This window comes from Phyllostomus hastatus, unplaced genomic scaffold (genome assembly GCF_019186645.2).
Source record: "Phyllostomus hastatus isolate PE091 unplaced genomic scaffold, TTU_PhHast_1.1 phas_contig_29, whole genome shotgun sequence".
In the NCBI taxonomy this organism is placed as follows: Eukaryota; Metazoa; Chordata; class Mammalia; order Chiroptera; family Phyllostomidae; genus Phyllostomus; species Phyllostomus hastatus.
This window is the reverse complement of record NW_025333835.1, coordinates 24,903,650-24,926,679: the sequence shown is the minus strand read 5'-3', so window position 1 is coordinate 24,926,679 and position 23,030 is coordinate 24,903,650. Positions and strand designations below refer to the sequence as shown.

General features: G+C 39.5%; 1 pseudogene; it reads left to right on the top strand.

The window, feature by feature from the left end:
* The first annotated feature begins 16,095 nt into the window (after positions 1–16,095).
* LOC123818879 lies at positions 16,096–16,614 on the top strand (annotated as a pseudogene).
* Positions 16,615–23,030: the final 6,416 nt, after the last annotated feature.

Here is a 23,030-nt window from a genome sequence, read left to right as displayed (position 1 = left end):
GGAGGTAGCATCAGTCAGAACACAGCCCTGATGCCCTGGTGGGTGTAGCTCAGTTGGTTGGAACAGTGTCTCTTGGAATGAAAGGTCATGGGTTTGATTCCCTGTCAGGGCACATACCCAAGTTGCAGGTTCGATCCTTTGTCAGGGAGTGTACAAGAAGGCAACCAGTCAATGTCTCTCTCTCATCGCTAAAAGCAATGCGAAAATGTCCTTGGGTGAGGGTAAAAAGTAAATAAGTAAAATAAGAATAACAGCCCTGGCAAGTCTCAGAGGGCATAGTCTTTGCTTCTCACATGGGTGTTAGTACTGTCACCCAATTCTAGAATAAAAAAGAATTCCACTGTAACCTCTATTAATCTAGTAACTCAGGGGACTGCACCTCATCTCATGGCCATTACTGTGGGTCTAGGCGAGACTTCATTTTGCTTTTGTATGAGTTTGTGAGAACCTCCATGACAAAGTACTACAAATTTGGTGGCTTCCAATGATAGAAATTTATTGTCTCCGAATTCTGGAGGCTAGAAGTCTGAAATCGAGGTGTCAGCCGGGCCATGTTACCTCTGAAGGCTCTAGGTGAAGATCCTTCTTTGTCCATTCTTGGATTCTGGTGGTTGCCAGCAATCTGTGGAAGTCCTGGTCTGTAGAGATGTCATTTCAATCTCTGCCGCCATTGCCATGTGGCATTCTCCCCATGTGTCTTCGCATGGTTTTCCTTCTCTGCACGTGTATCTCTATGTCTCTTCTTTGAAGCATACCAGTCATATTGGATTAAGGGCCCTCCATACTTCAGTATGACCTCATCTTAACTAATTATAGCTGCAACAATCTTATTTACAAATAAAGTCACATACTGAAGTTCCGGAAGGACATGAATTTGGAGAGGGTAGTGTTCAAGCCAGTATGGTTTTGATGTTATTGTTTTATTTCATTATTTATTATTTTTTTCTCCTTTATTCTTGCCCCCATTCTCTTCATCCCTCTTGGTAGCAGCTTTTAATTATATTAAACATAAGTCCTTCCATTCTACTTTCCTTCTTTATTTAGATAAATATGCATCATTGAGGATGCAGTGTTGTTAAATTTACATAAATAGAATTTTTACATGAAAAGGAATGGAGTTGTGCTCTGAACCTCATTCTGTTTCATTCACTATTTTTTTTGTGTGATCTTCCTTGCTGATACATGTCCATTTAACTAATTTCTTCCCACTGCTACACATTCCATCAGCAGCAAATACCATGTATGTGCATGCATACCTTAGTGATAGACACCTAGATTACTTTTGACTCTTTGATATTACAAACTACCATATGTTGCAATTGTCATTCTCATCTGCATCTCCTGTGGACCTAGGCATAATTCTCTGGGACATATCCCCCAAGTGGGATTTCCTTGCTATAGCATGTTTAATTTCACTGCATTCTTACAGACTGCTGTGCGAAATGGCAGCACCAACTCACTGTCTCACCAGGAATGTCTGAGAATTTCCATTTCCTTTCTTATTTACAACCTCATTCAACTTGCTAAATTGTGCCCATCTGATTGTAAAGAAGGGTATCTCATAGTTGTTTTGATATACGATTCTCCAGTTACTAGTGAGGCTAAGTCAGGTGGCATTCTTTTCTCTGAATGGCCCATTTTTGTTCTTTTGCCTTTTAAAAAAATGGGATACTTTGCATTTCTCTTGCTAATTTTTCAGTGTTCCTTATATATTCTATATAAATTATCCTTTCTTTTTTATATCTCTGGCTCCCCACTAACTTTACCTAGAGATCTCTCCACTGAGCAGAAATCTTTAAAATTTTTAGTTCAAGCTCTGGCTGGTGTAGCTCAGTGGATTGAGTGCGGGCTGCGAACCAAAGTGTTGCAGGTTCAATTCCCAGTCAGGGCACATGCCTGGGTTGCAGGCCACGGCCCCCAGCAACTGCACATTGATGTTTCTCTCTCTCTCTTTCGCCTTCCCTTCCCTCTCTAAAAATAAATAAACAAAATCTTTAAAAACAATTTTTAGTTCAAGTTTTTTATTTTTAATTCACGTTACAGGAAAATTGTTTTGCTATTTTAACATTTTATTTTTTAAAAATCTTTAATTTTGATATAATCAAATCTACCAGTTCTCCTCTTGGTTTTGCCTTTTGAGATCTTGGTTCAGAAGATCTTCCCAATTTCTTACCCCTCACCACACTCTCCCACCCCCCAGTATCCTGAACAGTATTCTCACATATTTAGTTTTTTTAGGTTTGAGTTTTTCATTCACATTTATATATTTATATTTACATTTGATTTAAATTACTGAAAGCTCTTCAATGACTTTCACGTTGCTCATAACAGAGTTCAAAAGCCTTGTAATTGTGTATAAGGTTCCTCTTGAAAATTCCCCAGCAGAGTTTTCTACCTCATCTCTCAACGCTTTCCATCTTTTCACACCTTAGTTTGCTGAATTGCTCACATGGCCCTAAGTTAGCCACACATTCTCTGACCCTCTGGAGTTTTTGTGTGTTCCTCCCTTGGCCTGGCATACTCTCATCACAGGGCTGGACACAGACATCACCTCCTCCTGGGAATCTTCCTGACATCAGGACTGGATTAGCTTCCTCCCTGTCTGCTACCCATCCCTGGTCCTATTAGAGTTCTCATATCACACTACATTGTAACTGTCAAGCTACTTGTCTGTTTCTTCCACTAGATTATAAATGATTTGAACGAAGGTACTGGGCCTTACATCATTTGAGTCACAGTATCTAACTTATTGCCTGGTGTATAGAAGGAAATAATAAACACTTATAAAAAATGAATAAATAATTTTCTTAGAAAATTTGGCTCATAATTTTTCTGTGGACAGACTGCTCATTTTAGAGTATATTCATAAGCAGATTACATTTACTGTAAGTTATTTTTCCTGGTATAATAAAGACAATATTTTAAGGCTCTTAAAGATTCTAAATAATTCTTAAGGTTCTAAATAATGCTACATCCCACCCTCCAACACTCCCTGGTTCTGAGTATGTTGCCCATCAAGAGCCATACAACAGGAATATACTTTCAGTTATAAAATAAACAAGCTCTGAGGATGGAATGTAGAGCATGTTGACTATAGTTAATAATACTGTATTATATACTGGAAAGTTGCTATGTGAATAGGTCTTGAAAGTTCTCATCACAAGAAAAACATGTGTAACTATGCATGGTGGTGGATGTTAATTAGACTTATGGTGGTGATCACTTTGCAATATATGCAAATACTGAATCGTTTTATTGCATACCTGAAACTAATGTAATATTACATGTCAACTATATCACAATCAGAGGGGGGAAAAGAACCACACAGTTCCTGCCATAATGTGGAGAAGCTTTTCTTCCTGCCTGTGGTAGCTTGACCGTGAGACTCACTGCCCTGGGGAAAAGAATCATCCACATGAGAGGAGTTCTGAGCTTTTGGGAAGAGGAAGTGAAAGTCCCACACCCTCTTTCCCAGGGGTAAGTGAGGAAAAGGGGGACAAAGGAAATAAATGTAGATGCTTCTCAGTTTATAATGGGGTTATGTCCCGGTAAACCCACTGCAAGTTGAAAATACGATAAGTCAAACATGCACCTTACCTACTGAACACCATCGCTTAGTCTAGCTCACTTTAAACATGCTCAGAACACTTCTGTTAGTTTACAGTTGGGCAAAATCATCTAGGAAAGCCTATTTGATGATGAAATTTTGAGTATTTCATGTATTTATTATGCATATTTCTTTTGCACAATGATAAATTTAAAAAATTCTAAGTCAAACCATTGCAAGTCTGTCGTCAGTTACCAATCTGTTGTCAGTTACCAATGCTTCCCCCTCAGGACCCAAACCTTGCAGTGTATTAAGTTATAGCTGTGTAACAAATTACCCCCAAACTTAATGACTTAAAACAATAAACTTCCATTTCTGTGAGTTAAGAATCCGAACATCCTTAGCTGGGTCCTCCAGCTCGAGGTTGACATCAACATTGCTATCAAGGCATTGGTGAAGCTGCAGTCTCATCTGAAGGGTTGGCTGAGGGAGGATCCATTTCCAGACTCATTCCCAGGGTTGCTGGCAGTTAGAATGTGGGCCTCTGTCCCTTGCTGGGTGCTGGCCAGAAGCTTTTCTCAGTTACTTGCCATGTTGGTCTCTCTGTACAGCAGTTTGCAACATAGCAACTGACTTCCATCAGAGTGAGCTAGTGGGAGAGCCAGGGAAAATGAACATGATAGAAGCCACAAAATTTGTGTAAAGCTAGTCTTAGGAGTGACATTTTATCACTGTTGGTATAGTCCATTCAACTGGAAGTGAGTCACTAGACCCAGCCCACATTCAAGAGGAGAGAATTACACAAGAGTCTGATTCTCAGAAGGCAGAGATCATTGGGTACCATTGTAGCCACCTGATGCTCAGAGATTGATGTTAGGATAAGAGGGCTGAAAGCAATAAGGTTTTCTGGCTGGAAATCTCAAAAGACACAGTGTCTGAGGGGCACCCTTCCTCATCCATTCATCAGAAGTGGCCATGAGGGGGAAAAATGTTACGCTATGTAATAGGCAGAGAGAGGAATGGAATCACACTCCTACCCCTCCCTCAGCTGCTAGGTGTGGTGGCGTTAATCTAGAATTTCTCCACTTCTAGAAGACTTGCCAAGAGACTTTCATGACAAAGGGACAAGTGACTACTATTTGTCTGAGACTGTGGCGCTGTAATCTACCAGGAGGGCAGGTAAAGAATGTGGGTGAGATTCATAGAGATGGGTCCAACCATTTAGGGCTAATGTGGGGGCAGCATGATTAAAGGACCAAAGCCCTGGTCAAGCCAAGTGGACAGATCCCAAGTCTCTCTTCTGAATACTTCAGCAGTGGCTGCCAGCAGGGCCCCCAGGAGATAGGAGGGCATGGCATGATGCCACCCAGTTGGTGAACCCAGAAGATGGCCCAAGCACTTGTGTGCACAGATCCAAGGCTTCATTCTCTGTTGCTAAGCATCTCTCACCATCATCCAGCATTGCCTGGAGAAGGAGCAGATGGAATGGCAGAGCATCTGGAAGATTAAACTGAGTTACCCACAACTGACCACATATTATCAGAAGAGACAGGGGCACTTCTCGAATTTAAGCTTCCCCCTGTTGGACAGGATAGGGAACATGAGACGAGCTATAGGACATAAATAAGCTACATTTTCCTGATGCCTTTGAACTGTGGTGTTTATGTTCACAACCCTTGCTGTATTAGGAATGGGGACTTTTCCATGCATAATCAGTTATAAAATTAGTAATATTATGGAGTCAGTAATTATTTCTAATTGTACAGTAATTGAATGGAACCAATTTAAAATATATATAGTATATTAGAAGGTAAAATTTTCTATGAGAAAAAAGGCAAAAATAGAGTAGAGTATGAGGGATTCATTTGTGTGTGTGTGTGTGTGTGTGTGTGTGTGTAGGTGTAGGTTGTAGTATTAACTAGGATAGTCAGAGAAGGCCTCACTGAGAAGGTGAGACTCAAGCAAAGAGTTAAAGGACATCAGGAAGTGGCCAAGGGGATCTCTGGGGAAAGAACACTTTAGGTAGAGGAAATGACTAATGTTCTAACACAGGGTTTCTATATATATATTATAATATTATATATGCATATATATATACACACACATACATAATCATATATGAGGTCTGTCCACAAGGTATCAAGTCATGTAATATGAAAAATAGAGACATTTATTGAATAAGATACAAGACACAAGAAACATTGTACACAGGACAATGACACCTCAGTCCCCTTCAAAGTAGGCACCGTCAGACCTCACACAGTTCTCCCAACCACCATCAGCTGCCCTGTCGTGTTTTCCTGAATCTCATCGATGGTCTGAAATCTCTTCCCTTTCAAAGGTGATTTTAATTTGGGGAAAACCCAGAAGTCATAGAGTTCCAAATCTGAGTCATAGGTGGGCTAAGTCACCTGGGTGATTTAATGTATCACCAAAACACCCTGCATGGGATGTGATGCAGGTACATTGTCATGGTGAAGCTGCCAGTCACCAGTTGCCCATAGCTGTGGCCTTCTGAATCATCTCAATAGTCTCCATGGAGGACTGTCCAAGCTTAATGCAAAATTTGATGCAGATTCTTTGCTGTATTTATTCAGTCATTTTGAATGTAATGGCCACACAGTACACATGCCCACTCAATGGCATCTACCACCCCCACTGACTAGTACAGTGAAGTCATCATTGTTCACCCATGAGCATTCCAGTCCACTCTCCTTGACTTCCAGGTTACATTGATATCACACAAATCATTCCTGTTTTATTAACAATGGCTGGACTTTTTGCAGACAGACTTCATATATAATATAGAGGCCATTTTTATATGTATACATAATCATATATAACAATAATATATACAAGTAACTGTGATCTATTCAGTCTAGTGTTAGGGATCACAGTGTAGACACACAGGGCATAAAGTAAGACAAATGTGAAAAAAACTATAGTCTGTGATAACAATCAGTTATTTAATATTTAAAATATAGAACTGTTTATTTCAATGAAGATAAATATTGACTATGATAATCAGCTTAGAGGGGAAATGTCTTAGAACAGGTTAGGTAAATCTTCATTAAAGACAAATCTCGAAATGTCAGTGGCTTTTTTTTTCATCCTTCACACAAAGAAAATGCTTCCATTTCACCAGGATAGCATTCTCAGAATAATGCTCAGAAGCTGTTTTCATTTTATGGCTTAACTATTTCAAAAAAATATTTCCTCTTTTTTTTTTCTTTTTAAATTCTCACCTGAGGATATGTTTAAAGAGGAAAGGAGAGAGAGAGAGATGAGAGAGAAATATTGATCCGTTGCCTCCCATGCATGCCCCAACCAGGGATCAACTCCGAAACCTAGGTATGTGCCCTGACTGGGGATTGAACCCGCAACCTTTTGGTGTATGGGATGATGTTCCAACCAACTGAATAACCTGTCCATGGCTGGCTTTGCCATCTTGAATTGTATCTTCCATGAGCTTTCTAGAGCAGAGGAAAAGAGAGTTTCTGGAAAACTCCCAGTATTGTTTTGCCCTTAATCCTGGAAGTGACTGATGTCACCATGCTTTAGTTCACAGGCCAGAATTAGTGACATGTCCTAGCCTAACTGAGCTGGTCATTGAAAAGTGCAGTCTTTCTGTGTGCTAGAGAAAAGGGAAATGAATAAGACCTAGTAAAAACAGCACTGTGTCTGATACAAAAGAGAATAAGTCAGATTGTATTTGAGTTCCTGGTACTTCCTGATTGTTTTATCTTGAGTTAGGTCCTGAATGGAAACACCTTTAGCCAGCTTTAAAGAAATTGTTGATAATAAAAGTGTGAGGTTTTTTGTTTCTTTGTTTGTTTTTGCTTTAAAAAATTTTTAGGTATCTCTCTTCCTACCTCCTCTAATGCTGATGATGTCTTTTGGCCATTAATGGTTCATTTTTCCTTCTCTCAAAGGACCTAAGCCCATAATACACAATCAACAAACACACAAACTTACTGAATTAAGGGATAAAAACTTCAAACTCAATCAGCCCTGCCACTTGTTAGTTTTATTAAAGATTTAATGAGGAAAGAGATAAAAGAATAAATGAGTAGAAAGTTCCACTAATAACTAACAATTTATCCATCTTTCATCTTCCTCCAAAGTAACCATAATTAAGGGTTGATGATGTTATATCTCTAATAATACCTCTATTTGTATCTCCCTTTCAACTCTGCAAAGCATGCTACATCTATGATCCCCCTGTACACTCACATGGTGCAAGGACGGTGAGGTAGGCATTGCCCCATTTTGCAGACTGGGAGATCAGAACACAGCCGTGTGAAGGGAGCTGCCTGAGATCTGCAGAGAGCCCTGATGTCGTCACTGCGAACCAGATCTCCTAACTTCCTGCCCTGTGCTTTCCACTCACCAGAACACAGAGGTTCACCACAAATAAATATCATTCACAGAAGCAAGATGATAAAGTCTATTTTTTAATTCTTAATATGGAGAAGTCCAAGTTGGCCATAAAAATATAATAGGAGCATAATTTTCAAAAACCTCATTCTAGTGTGTGCAGTTTTATAATCTGTTCTGGGAGTGAGTGGGATATAAGGTTTACTTGTACAGAGGGGTCTACACAAGGATCAGGAAAGTTTTTCTGTAAAGGTCCAGCCAGAGAGTAAATGTGTTAAGTTTTGCCACCATATGGTCTCTGTGACATACTTTTCATTGTTGTTGTTTTTTTAAACAATATTTAAAAAATAATTGTAGCTTGCAGGCTGTTCAAAAATAGGGCACAGGTTGGCTTTGTTCCCCAAGCCCTGATTTAGGACCTGTTTGTCCACAGACGATAAGGTGACGGTGACCACACAACTGACTGCTGTAGCATGAACTTGCTGCAGGGTCCTGCAGGCATTCAGCCTGCCTTGGGTTGTCTCCTTGACAATTTTCTTCAAGGTCACAAATTACCCACGTTCAAGTGAGATATACCACCTCTTGTCTCTGAGTGTCTTGGCCTGCCAGCTGAAGTGCAGGGCCTCCCTTCTGGTACATTGCTGGGTCTGTGACTTGGTTTCATGAGCTATTTTTGAGTTCCCCTTGCAGTGGGGAGCCATGGGGCATGATGCTTCCATTCTCTAGATAACTGAAGTTCTGCTGCCTGTTTGCTTGTGTTGGGCTCTTCAATGTGCCCTCCCTACCTCACTTCATATATTTGTTCCTCTTTTCATCCTCTTAGTTACTTCTTGTTAAAGCCTTGAAGGTGGAGGGAGGGGTAGGAGGTCAGTTAAGGGCATTGAATATAAGCCAGGTGATCATAAAAGGCCAGGGAGCCTCCCCAAGCCTCATTTGCTGTTGCCTCCTTGGGTCCTGGTGGTGCAGTGGGCAAGAGCATGGCTAGAACTTGTGGAGGTCACTGATCTGGGGCGATACAGGCATGTTTGTCAGAGATACATCCACTTCATTAACACACAATGCCTTGCAATGGAAATCAAGCACTTTTTATAAGTTTCTCCTGGTGATTTTTTTTTTGGGGGGGGGCTATTTTTTTTTCTAGGCAAAATGTGTTTTGTTCATTCAACAGATGTCTGTAAACCACTATAAATCAGGCACTGCATTAACTGCTAGGGTACAAAAAGAGTTGATACATTGTATCTACATAAGGAGCTTACATTTTTTAAGGAGATGGTTGAATACATGGATTGTTAAAGTACAGAATAAGTACAAATACAGAGCTTTACACCGGGAGCCGTGTGAGCATGGAAGAGATTCCTAGCTCTTCAGGGGGAAGGGACAGCTAGTAGAGATGTCAGAAAGGAAGTGATGTCCGAGCTGCGAAGGAGAGAGAATGAGAAAACAGGTCAAGACAGAGGGGTCACATGTGCACAGAGGTGTGGCAGAGTCTGATGTGATCAGGAACTCCCCACAGCATAATGTGACTTGCACAGGTGGTGTCTGGGAAGGAGGGGTGCGTCGTAAGGAACAAACGTAGAAATGTGTGGGACTGTGCCCTGTGCTGAGGCATAAAGTTTGTTAATCCCACAGGCAATGGTGAGCAAGTGTGGCAAAGCCGTGGCACCATTAGGTTTGTGATTTCAAAAGATCTGGTAAACTGTGATGTGGAGGTTGGCCTGATGAAATCTCAGGCTGCAGCAGGAAGTAATTACAGTTGTCCTGCAGAAGATGGTAAACATCGGAGCTATGGCAGTAACAACGTGGGTGGCAAAAGGGAAAGGTTTAAGGAATGTTCGGAAGCAACCCTGGCTGGTGTAGCTCAATGGACTGAGCATTGACCTGCAAACTGAAAGAAATGTTCGGAAACAACAGCACTTTGACAGAGTGTGAGTGTGAAATAGGGAAAGATCCAGAACAATTTCCAGGTAAACGGCTTGAAAGTTTGGAAATGTTATCCAAGAACCTTGGAAACACCAAGAGAAGAGCATGGAGTTAATCAGGAGGCCAGATGAGTCATTCCATTTTCGCTGTGCCAGATCTGAAAATCCTCTGGGACGGCCGAGTGAAGATGGTCGGCGTACAGTAGGAAAAGCTGGTTTAAAGGTCAGGAACACTGACTCAGCTGGATACATCGGCAGCTAGTCGTTGGTTGAGAACATGGTTTTAGATGTGATTGTCCTAGGAGAATTTGGAATTTCAAAATTAAACAAGAGTGAAGGAAAACCCCAAGGAATTCCACCTTTTTTAAGATGCCAGAAGAGCCTGCAGTGGCAATAAGAGATCAAGAAGAAACGGTCAGAGCGATAGGAATATAATCGGAACCATGTGCCACCATGGAAGGCAGGATCAGAGAGTGTGAGTCTGGTTAGATGAGGATACAAAAACATCGATTTCATGTGGCAAATAGGACATCACCTATTAGACAGAATTCAGTAGAGTGGTGGAAGTGGAAGCTAGACTGGAGTGATTTGACTAGCAATTAATTAAAGGAGATAATGTAAATACTGATCTGAAGTCTTCAAAGATACCTTATTTACTCTAAAGAGTTATGAAAACTTATAGTACACTTTTGTGAATATATAATATTAGGCATAGCCTCTGGACTTGGGACTACCCTTTGAAATAATCTATATTTATTTTTGCATGTCTCAATGGTAATAGAATCATAGATAAATAATCAATAGATTCATAACAGAATCTACAACAACCTCTTATTCTAAACATAAATCCCTTCTACAACTCTATCCATCTTCTGTAGAAAACTCATTACCTTAAAATTACTCTTGTGCATTTACTAAATAACTCCAGTTATTAGAGGCCCTATCAGGCATTTCTGCTTTTATGTCCTGGGGCCCCTATGCAGCCACGGACAATTCATAGACCTTCCTTTCTTACCTGCAGGAAGACACACACTCTTGGCCTCTGTTCCCTGGGATCTTCCCATTATCCCTGCCCCTGAGTTTGAAGAGCAAGAAACAGTATCTTAGTCTTTCCTTTCATTGCTCTCATCAAAGGTTATCACATAGGTTCTTTGTGATTTCAAGGGCTTGGGAGTCTTTCCACTAAAGACTACAGAGAAATAAGTCAGATTAAAAAGCAAACAAACATGGGAAACCTTCAAAGCTTCTGAAGTCTTAGAGTTAAGATCTTTGGTTCTAAGTGAGGTAATAAGTAGGCCTTATCCCTCCTTGCCTCTGTCAGGGCTGACAGAGTGACCTCTTTCGTGTTTCTTCCCTAGATTCCATGTCTTCCTATTCTTCGTGACCTTTCTAGTAGGAGGGCTCAAAGGTGACATCAAGACAGGCCACTAGGCCCCCTTTGTCACGCCTCCACAAACCCATAGGCTAGGCGATCCGGGCTCCGTGGGCCTCAGCTCGCAAGGAAGTGACCACTTTTTGTGTCTTCCACACAGAGCTGAAATACAAACCCTGATTCTAAAACAAACATTTTCCATCCTTTCCAGTTCAATCCCATTCGTTAATTTAAAATTCTTGTTTACTTTCTTCTGCAAGTCATTGGTTTAAATATAAGCCAGAGCGGGACCCAGGAAGAGGCCTGAGGTGAGAGGTCTCCACTAGACCATCTTCCATGTCGAAATCAATCCACTAGCTAATGTTCTTTAGAAAGAGTCATGCAAATGTTATAGACCCACTTACCTGTTTTATAATTCAGTTTCCGTTATATCATTATGTCCATGAAGTAGTGCGAGAAATGCTTGCTGAATTCGGATACACTGTGATGAGAAGATGGGGCAGTGATTATAAGCATGGGATCTGGAGCCAGATACGCTGGTTTTGAGCCCTAGCTATTTAGCTCACTAGTGCTGAGACCACGTGCAGGTTACTTAAACGCTCCATGCCTCAGGTTTCTTATCTACAAAATGAGGACAGTGTTACTATCTCATAAGGTTTTTATGAAGATCAGATAAAATAACCCACATGAAGCACTTAACACTGACTGATAGGTAGCAAGTATTCAATAAATGTTAGCTTTTTAAAATGTAAAATGGTAGCTTTCAACTGGGACAGGGAGAAAATAGTGATTAATTAGAATCTCCATGTAGGACAGGAAACAGACTTTGAGAAAACGCTCCAGTCAATTCTAACACAAGGCTCCTCCACCTTGGTTAAGACTCAGGGTCACTTCATTTTTCTCTTTTCATCTGTGCTGTCTTGTGTCGCATAATGAAGTTTCAATGTTTCCATCTACAACGGACAACATGTCACAGTAACCCCGTCACATTCTGTAGTAGACTGGGAACAAAAAGTTGTTTGCTGTGTTAGAAGAAGAAGGTGGACTGGATTGTGGTGTTGAATTTATTGCTAGTTCTGGGGGCGTTAAATAGCCAAGGAGACTCCGCACACTGTTCGCCTGCTGTGCACGCTGTGGCTAAGACCAGGAGTTGGCAAGAGAGCCTGGGGAAGGGCTGGGAGAAGGGGACCCCAGCAGCCTACCCCTGACCACAGATACGCACAGCCACACACTTGTGTGAACATGCTCACTTCCCTCCCGTCTGTTTCTCCTTCTTTCTTTCCTCGAGGTCCTATCCCCCTCTCCCTTTCTTCCAACCCATTCTTTCCCCCCTCTCTCGCTTTTATTATTTCTCATATCAATCTTCACCTCTCTGGGTCTTTTTTGGTCTCTGCTCTCTTGCTCACTCCCCCTTCCCTTCCTTTTCTTTCTTTCTTCCTCCCTCCCTCCTCCTGACTTTTACTGTCCCTCTAAGGGCACCTCACTCCACAGCCCTCGCCCTACCCTCCCATGTGCACACACATACTTTATCTTTTATATTGCATTTTTACTGTACCTTTTTTATGTTTAGATATACAAATACTTACTATTGTGTTACATTGCCTACAGTAGTCAGTATAGTAACATGCTGTACATATTTGTAGCCTGGGAGCAATAGGTTACATGCCATATAGCCTAGGTATGTGGTAGGCTATATCATCTATGTTTCTGTAAGTACACTCTATGATGTTCACACAATAACAAAATCACCTAACAATGTATTTCACAGAATGCATCCCTATTGTAAGTGACACATGACTGACTCTATTACCAATAAAAATAAAAAGAAATCTGACTTAATCTGTTCTGGGTTGAATGTTATCCCCCAAAATTCATTTGTTGATGTCTTAACCCCCAGTGCCTTATAATGTGACAGTATTTGGAAACAGGATCTTTAAAAAGGTGATCAAATTAAGATAGACTCTAATCCAATATGACTATTACCCTTAGAAGAAGAGGAAATTTGAAGACAGGTGCAAAGGAAGAACCATATGAAGACCGACACAGGTAGGCTATGTAAAGACAAGGATATAGGCCTCAGAAGAAATCAACCATGCCAACACCTTGATCTCAGACTTCTCGACTCCAGAATAGTGAGAAAATACATTTTTATTAAGTCACCCAGTCTATGGAACTTTTATGTCAGCCCTAGGAAACTGATGCATAATCTAATTGATTCCACTCTGTTTTTAAGGATTTCCAAGCTATTCTTTATTAATTCTGTCTAGAGTTGTGTCTAGCATCAATAGCTCAGTTTATGGCATGTGGTTTGCAAGATCTGTTCTTTACCCCTTTAAAGATTGGGTATATAATATATATACACATATGCATACATATATGTACACACATATATACATATATACCCAATCTTTGGGTACCTACATATGTAGCCTTTCAGCACCTCCCTTCTCCACCACAATTCACTAACACAAGCTCTTTTTGTATCCCAGATGTAATCTGTACAGGTAATGAGATTCAAACTCATTTAGAGTAATTATATGTTCTCCTTTTATCCCTTAACCAATCTCAGCCTTCGGTTGCCTCCTTGTAAGTGTTTTCCCTCTTTTCAGCCAATCGTGTTGACAAAGATGATAACAGAAAATTAGAATGTGGACAAGTTCATTTTCTCTCTGATGTCTTTCATAAGAAGTGGGACTTATTCTTGTTCTAAATATATCTAGTTTTGTAGTCTTTTAAATTTTTGTTAGATATGTCTTAATGTGGGCTTTATTCTGTCTGTCCTGTTGTAACAGGTTGGAGATACTTCTCGGTTTTTTGGACTGTTTGTCTTTCATGCTGTCTTCTGTATGATGGAAATACTGAACTCAGAGTCAAAACTGAGGGTGCCATCTATTGCATGTACCCTGGGTCAAGTTGCTTACTAAGAGCTTTTTTATCTACAAAACATAACTAAAAATACTCCATTTTATATAGGAAGCCATTATAGATGTGTGGTTAAATTATATAATATATGCAAAAGCACTATATAAATTATATATTCAGATATATACAAAAGTTTCTTATTGTTATTACTTTTATTATTAGACATATCCTTTCAGATCTGAGTTCAAGAGATATTTATGAAATCATATCAGTTTCTTAATTTACTTATTTTTCATTTTTATTTTAGTTAATGAACTCATTTTACAAAATTCAAAGCATAAAAAAGGGTAAATAGTGAAAAGGCTCTTTCCTCCTTCTCAGTATCTCAGCACCCTTCTTTGGGAGAAAGCAAATTTTTTTATGGTTACTTCCAGAAAATTGTTACACATACTCATATACAAGGGAGGACCCCCCAAAATGGAATTTATTTATTTATTTATTTATTTATTTTTAAGATTTTTAAAAAGATTTTATTTATTTATTTTTAGAGAGGGAAGGGAGGGAGAAAGAGAGAGAGAGAGAAACATCAATGTGTGGTTGCTGGGGGCCGTGGGCCTGCAACCCAGGCATGTGCCCTGACTGGGAATCGAACCTGTGACACTTCAGTTTGCAGCCCGAGCTCAATCCACTGAGCTATGCCAGCCAGGGCTGAATTTACTTATTAAAAAATTGTGTGTTTATTCTTACATGTTTAAACTTCAGTCACCTTCAAAGCACTCTTCACTTGATGGACTACACCTATCAAGACTTTTTCAACTGCTCAAAACAGTTTTTGAACTTATGGATTTTGATGCCTTTTAGTGCTTCTGCTATTTTCTTGTTTCATGTCTTCCACGTCAGCAAAACATTTTCCTTTGACAACTTTTTTCATCTGGGGAAATAAAAAAATGTCCCTTAGGGAGAGATCAGGTGAATGGGGAGGGTAGGGGCACAGGGGTCATGGCGTTTTGGGTCAAGAACTGCTGAACACTCAGCACACCTGAGCAGTTGCGCTGGTAAATCACCCATCATGCAATGGGCAAACGTGTCGGAAGAGTCTTCAGAAGAAATCACTGAAGCCGAACACAGGCCCTGACAACAATGCCAGCTGGTACACTGATACAGTTGGGTTCCTGGAACACTCACCTAGCGGGGAAGACTTGTAGTACAAGGGCCAACCCTCCAGAAGATAATTCCAGTTCTTTTGAGTGCCTCCTCATATATCTTTTCTCCCCTCCCCTTCTTTTTTTACTTAAATACTAACATCACATGGGTTCCTTCTTACCAAACCATAGAAATTATCTGTGAATGTATAGTCTTGGGTTCCTTCTTATACCATCATCTTTTCTTCCTTATGCTGTGACAATTTGTTTGCCAGAAATTTTCTCTCCTCACTGAGTCATATCCCCATCTATATTCTCTGATTTTGGGATCAGAAGTTTCTTTTCTCTCAGTTTTAAGAACTATCCTTTATAATCTAGGGTGCACACCTATCTTTGCATAGTTTGGTGACAAGTTGCTTTCCCTTGTCGTCTCCAGTGGAAGAAGAAAAGAAATCACCGTCTTTGGCAGCAAAAAACATCTTTCAGTCCTTGCAGACCAAATACAAGTTCTACTTTTGTACAGAGCTGTGTTTTAATGTTTCCATGAAAGGTGTCATGGTGCAGTGGGAGGAGGCTCTGTACTTTGACTCTAGCTAAGTTCCTGAACCTCACCTCACTAGGTCTCTCCATTTCCACACTGAAAAAGTGGAAGAAATAAGTAATTACCTCAAGGAAGTGCCCTCGGCAGGCCCATGGATCTCTCTCTGGCTTCAACAGTGTTTGGAAGGAACAGGCCCAGAGATGCCCCTTCTTCTCCCCTCTGACCACCCTCCAACCTCTTTTCCATTCCCCACCTTTGGGATATCTCAGCCACCCTAGGTCTTTGAGACCAGCCAGCACCACTTTTTGAGCTTAACTCCTTTTTGATGAGGAACCATGAGCTCCCAAACTCGTCAGAATTGTTCCACTGAGGTGGAGGCTGCTGTCAGCCTGCATCTGCAGGCCTCCCACACCTACCTCGCTATGGGTTTCTACATGTTTTGATTTTGATGATGTAGCTCTGAAGGACATGGGCCACTTCCTCCTCGAGTTGGATGGGGAGAAGCTCAAGGGCACCAAGCATCCCTAGAAGGTGCAAAACCAGTGTGGCTGCCATGGCCTCTTCTAGGACATGCTGAAGCTGTCCCAAGATGAGTGGAGTGAAACTCAGGACACCATGGAAGCCACCAAGACCTTGGAGAAGAACCTGAACCAGGCCCTTTTGGACCTGCATGCCTTGGGTCTATCCGCACAGACCCTCATCTCTGTGACTTCCTGCAGAGCCACTTCCTGGAAAAGGAGGTGAAACTAGTTAAGGTGATGGGCAACCACCTGACTAACTTCTGCAGGCTGGCCTGCCCCGAGGCTGGGCTGGGTGAGTATCTCTTTGAAAGGCTGTCCTTTAAGCATGACTAGGAGCCTGTGGAGCCCAGAGGCCTTTGAGGGATCCCCTCTGCATCCCCTGGTGGCAGGCTTTTTGCCTGAGCTTCTCTCTGAAACCATTAGGCATCCTTTAACCACACTATAGCCCTCTCCCATGCCTTAGACCAAATGGAAACAATAAAGCTTTTTGCAGCAAAATAATAATAATTACCCCAAGGATTAAATCCCAAAATGTACATGTAGTTCAGGTGTATCACACTCGCTTCCATATATATTGATCCTCTTTTTCTAATAGGTATTACATTACTTTCTCAGTCTTTTATTGTTTTCATTGAGAAAATTCCAAATCATAGTCAATAAATATTTCTTGCTTATGTACCATTTAGGGGACTGAAATAGATGTTAATATAATCCCCTTTCTGCAAGGGGATTATAATCTAATTGGGGAAGTAAACCATACCCAAAAAAACAGTAAGTGGCAGAACATGACCATACTTAGACAGGATTAAATAATTTAATGAAAAGAAATAGAAAGGAAAGTCTTTCACATGAAGGGATAAGAGAAGAAACCATGCTAAATACAAAATGCTGTATTACAATATCTAGTGCTGTTATTTCAAACTTATGAGTAGACAGTGAATAGAAAATTAATGCAATGAAACCAATTTATACATATATTTATTCTAGTTTTTTTAGATGAGGAGAATGCCTTGAAGTGTTGTCATAATGAAACAAAATTAATTCTCTTTCAACAAGAATTTAAACTATTCCATTTTATTCTTTTATATAGAATGTAGGAAAGTTGCTAAGATACAGCTTAAATTTGAAGACTTTGTTCCCTCTCATTTGAATTCAATGTAGTAAGTACAAGACATAATTAGACTAACAGTCAATAGCAACTCATTTCTTGTTGACATAGCTACATTTCTGTAAACTCTCATTATTGGTATTATTTGCCCAGAGTCTTTAAAAAATCAACAACAAAATCCCAGATCATGACTACAACAGTACTTACTAAAACAAGAACCAAATAAAACTGCCTTGATCACATTCATGAGGTAATTCTCATGAAACCTAGAATACAATAGCGAAAATCTCTGACTGTGGAGGGATAATGATGGTAGAGGATTTATTGTGGGGGTGATTAAAAATTGCATCAGTGAAATAATGATCCATCCTTTAATTACTTTCCTTTGTAGTGAGCTTAGATCAATATCAACTGTTTGTTTTATTTAAGCTTCTTTATTTTTCTTTTTTAAAAAGAAGACATTGCGTGACTATGCAAGTACAAGAACTAAGAGAGACTCATAAGCTTTGGCAGGTAAGGTAGAAAGCACAATAAAGGTGACACGTTTGGTCCCTGCGAAGGAAGACTTATGGTGTGACAAACACTTAACAGACCATGTAGAATAAGAGTCAGAATAAGATTATTGTCTTTTGTCTAATTTTTATCGCAGCATAATAAAATCATGATAAACAGAGGAGAATGGAAAAGTTTGAGATTATGCATGGTGTTTTTAAGTGAAATTTCTGAGTGTCCCTTTGAATGGAGCTCTACAGTGGAATAGCCTAATTAGTTTCCCGTTTTCATCTTTCTCTGGGTTCTCATTGTTAGTGCCAAGTCTTATTACTATTATTGTTTTATTTATTTTTTTGCCAAGGAAAATGAGGAAATGAATATTAGCGTTCTAAAAACAAAGGACACTCCAGAAGCAAAGCCCAAGTTTCCATCCCATGCCAACTTGGAAAAGACATATGGATGTGAAAGAAAACATCCTCTGAGGGTGGCCTGGTTGAGGGCACATCTTGTGATCTGCTGGGGACGTTGCACCTGGTTCCCAACACTGATGTCACAGACAAATAAAACCACAGACTTCATCTGGGTGTGGCATCATACTGAGGCAAAGACTCTTTTAAATGAGATTCCTTTGAATGGGCAAATTTATACATGACTTGAAAGACATTCTAGAAACAGTCTAAGTGTGTTCGTGCTAATACTATGATGGGTATAATTCCTTCTTGGGATGGCAGAAAAAGGGTCACAGACCTTCTGTAAAGAATTGTGTCTCTGCACTGGGGACGTCACTCTGTCATTGATGTGGTGAAATAGCTTCAAAAAGAGTTAATGCTGCCGTATATCTAAGTCATGTTGTTCTGCTTTGTACCAGCCAGTCACAAATTTACACGGGATTTCTCTTGAATTTTGTGGCCTCACACTTTTCAATCCATCGGTAGGTAGTAAAGAATTAAGAACACAGGCTCCAGAGGAAGACGGTGTGATGTTGAGTGCTGACATGGCTATTTATTGGCAATGTGACTTAATCATTTTGTGTTTCAGTTTCCTCGTCACTGCCTTCCTCATTATGCTGTTGTGTTGTACAGTAAAAATGGTAAAACACCTAACTGGCATGCAGTAAGTACTCAGGAAAGGCAAGCATCATTGTTTTGGGTATATAATAAATACTATGAAATCATGTTTCATTGACATGCTCAGGGGATGAGGTATTTTGTAAATAATGGAGAATTAAATTTCTTTTTGTCAAAAACCTTATAAATATTACTCCAACTCTTATAGAAACGGACTAATGACATTTCCTGACAAGTATAGTAAAGATAATATAATCTCTGATGACAGTTTTGCAATGTCTCAGGACATGCTTCTGAACATTAGTCATTATACAATAAGAACTGGAAAAAGCATGGGAATTTGGAATTAATATACATTGGCCTAAGTAATCCCCTTGAAGAATATTTTTAATTTTTATCCATACATCTTATATGAGACTTCCCCATACAGTTTGCTCTTAAAAGCAGAAAACGAGACACAAATCCAGCTGGTTGGTTCCAGTTAGTTGGTTACAGCTCACTGGAATGTCACTGTTCTCAGATTGTTCACACTTTTTCGAATATTTACATCCTTTGAATATGGGCTTTTAGATAAATTCCTCAAACACTGACATTTAAGTTTTTCTCATTTGAGTGTAAATTGCTATGTAAAAGATGGATGTTCAAAAGACACAGCCAAGATAGACATATTTAGAAATTTAAATACCTTATTTAATAAATTAAAATTTCAACCAAAATTTTGCTATTCTATAAAAGCTGATATAATTATAAATCCATAGGAAATTAAAAATGATAAGAAACATTATCCACAATTCTTTGCTAATCTATTTGAAAAACCTGATGAGATATATATTTTTCCTAGGAAATATATAAATGTAAAAAATGAAAACAGGAAGAAATTAAAAGAACAATAACAAAGGAACAAATAACCACAAAAGAAATTAAGAAAATTGTCAAAGAATTGTCCTTTTTCCTGTACCTCTCTATAGGTCTTATGATAAATTTGTGGACTATCTTTTTAGAATAAATTATGTTTATGCTAATTGAGCTATTAGAGTACATGTAATAACTATGGTTATGGTAGTTCATTACATGTGGCTAGCATAACCTACTAAAAGTAGCCAAACATGGCAAACAAAAATAAGATGATAAGATACAAAGTCATAAATAAAAATCCATCAGCACATTAAAAACAGCATTTATTTTAGGAATACAGTGATAGTTCAACATGAGGAAACAGTGACTCAATATAACTGAAGAGTTGCAGTTATACCTAAGAACAAAGGTCAGAGACATGGAGAATACTTCTAGCCCATGAATCAGGTGTGCCATTATTTAAAAAAAAATTATTTACAGTGTCAACAATATTCAAAATAAGTCCTTCAAAGTCAACAGTCTTCCAGTTTGTGCATCAATTACAAAAGAGGACTGTTAACTGTGGTGCCATTGGTTTTACTATAAGGTTACAGGAGCAGCATTTACTGTGCCCCATCTTACGTGCAGGCAGCACACTTTCCCTGAGTCCACTCTCAAGGCTGAGAAGCTGAGGGCAGCGTCTCTGTGGGACATCAGCTCTAACTGGGAGTTTCTGAGGTTCTGACTCTACTATTTTTTGATAAGAGAATTCACTTTTTAGCCTCATATGATGATATGTAGAAAATGCAGATATACTTTCTTATCTCTTCAGAAAAATTCACCCGGGATGAGAACTGCAGGGAAGTCCTTCCTAGCAAATCCCTCTCTGTGATTCTCTGTAGCCACTCCCATCAGCTCCCACTTACATCTCCTGGGACAGCTGCTACCCTCTGTGTGGGCTCCTTTCACTAATGGTTGATAACAGCGCTTCCTGGCAGCCAAATCTTCTGTAGGGTAGGGTTGCTGCTGCTCTTCACGTCCTCATGTACCAGGAACTGCCAGGACCCTCTGGAAGCATGACAGCACCATATGGAGAGAGCTATTCTTACCCTATGGAGCCCATCAAGGCCATATAATTCTTACAAAGAATGTCCGTAGTCTTTTAAGTCCCTTGGGGAAGCAAATCTACATAGTATTGTGAGATACCATTGCATAACTTTTTTGTACTCATTTATGATTGCCAGAGGAAGATCATAGATTTCCTAACTCTTTTTTAGCTTGGGGTAAGCTTTTATACTCCCCAAGAGTATCCCCCAAAGGTGAGTAACGTAGAATCTTTCACCTCCTCTTAGAAATGGGGGGCCTTGGGTGACTACAGTATTTGGCAAACAAGCCACATTCCTTTTCAGACATTCCTCCTAGGGCACAGGAAAAACAAGTACCCAAAGCCTGAGAAAAAGGGTACCTTGTGAGGTACCCCTAATTCCATAGGATAGGTATGCAAAATAGATTCTTTACATACTATGACACCACTTTGTGCTCATGCACACGTGTGCCCTGCCATGTTTGCCTGTATGTGTATGTAAACACATAGAAAATATTTACCATGCAAATCTGTGAGAGTGTGTGTGTGTGCATGTGTTGTGGAAAATCCCCCAAAACCATTTTCTCTCTCTCTCCCCCACAATATAGTTGTAACTAGATCCCAAAACTAGATCCAAGGTTTACATCTGAGGTTTAAGGCACAATAGTAGAGTTTGAAGATAGTGGAATATGGGGACACGAGGCAGCAATGTCCACAGAAAAAGCACTGGGCCGAGCTTTAAAAGAGGTTTAGTGTTTGCTGTATGTATCATGGATATAATTCTGACTTTGGTGATTTGGTTTGCTTATCTAGAAAATAGAAACGACTACGTATATTCAGTGGGGTTACAAACGCACTTGAACTACACTCCAATGTGTAGAAAAAATGTGCTCTCCCTTTATTCTTATCCTGTATCTGAGCTGATTTCCCTCCTAAATAACCACAATGTAAGATACTATATGATATTTAGACCAATTTAGTGTTTTCTGATTCAACAGTTTAAGCAATCTCATTAGATAAATTCTCAGTCTCATTTGGACAAAATGCAGAGACGTCCTTTCCCTGACTCTGCTCCTCTCAAGGACTGTGTCTGGACCCAGGGACAGAAGTTACCTGACTCGTCCTGTGCCTGTGTCCCTACATATTCTGGGGTGTTTGCTGATGCATGTTTCACTTGTGGGCTGGTCTCCTGGTTTGACCAAAGACGTGGCTCTCCTCACCTCCTTTATGGCATACGTGTGATGTCAAAACAGTGAAAAGACAACACATAAGTGGGAGAAAACGTTTGGAAACTATATATCCAATAAGGGGTTAATATCCAAACTATATGAAGAACTCATACAACTCAAAAGCCAAAAAGTAAATAACCTGATTTTTAAAATGGGCAAAGGGCATTTTGGTTTGCAGGCCAGCATTTAAGCCACACCAGCCAGGGCTTACACTCTAGTGAGTAGCCCAGTGTTTAAACTTTATAAATACTTGCAGGATAAGTAGGAATTGAAGTATTATAATCTGTAAAATACAAGGTGGTTTTGGCTTTTTGAATGTCTAGGTAAAAAGAGTCATGTTGAATCTGATCAAATGAAATTTGTAAATAAAAAAGTGACGATATTTAGCACTTACTAATTATGCACTTAGATTGGTGAAAATATCCCCAGAATCAGCTCACTTCCCCAACTCTCACCTAGTTGCTGCTCAATAACAAATCGTGGTTGTTAATAGAAGATAGAATATACCATTGAAATGAATACAAACATATTCTAAGTAAAAATATTTTTTGCTCTTTTAATTTTAAAAAAAGTAACATACAGCCTTCAAAATTATTTTAAGAATTTATATAATTTTCATGGAAAGTCTTAATAGCTTATGTGCTTAATTACATCTATGGTGGTAACTGTTTTGTAATCAAGCAATTGTTTCAAAAACATGTGAATACCAGCCAAGTCGGGGAACAACAATAATAAAATCAGCACATAACCCTCAATAGAGCACTTTTAACTCTATCTATCCCATACTTTCATATTCATCTTCTCATTTTATTTAACCGCTAAGTAACTTTTAAGAAAAGTAAAACAATTCTAAATGAACTCAAACTGAGGTAACATTCAGAGGTTTGTAGATTGAATTATGGAAAATGAATGACCTGGAAAATGAACATTGGGAA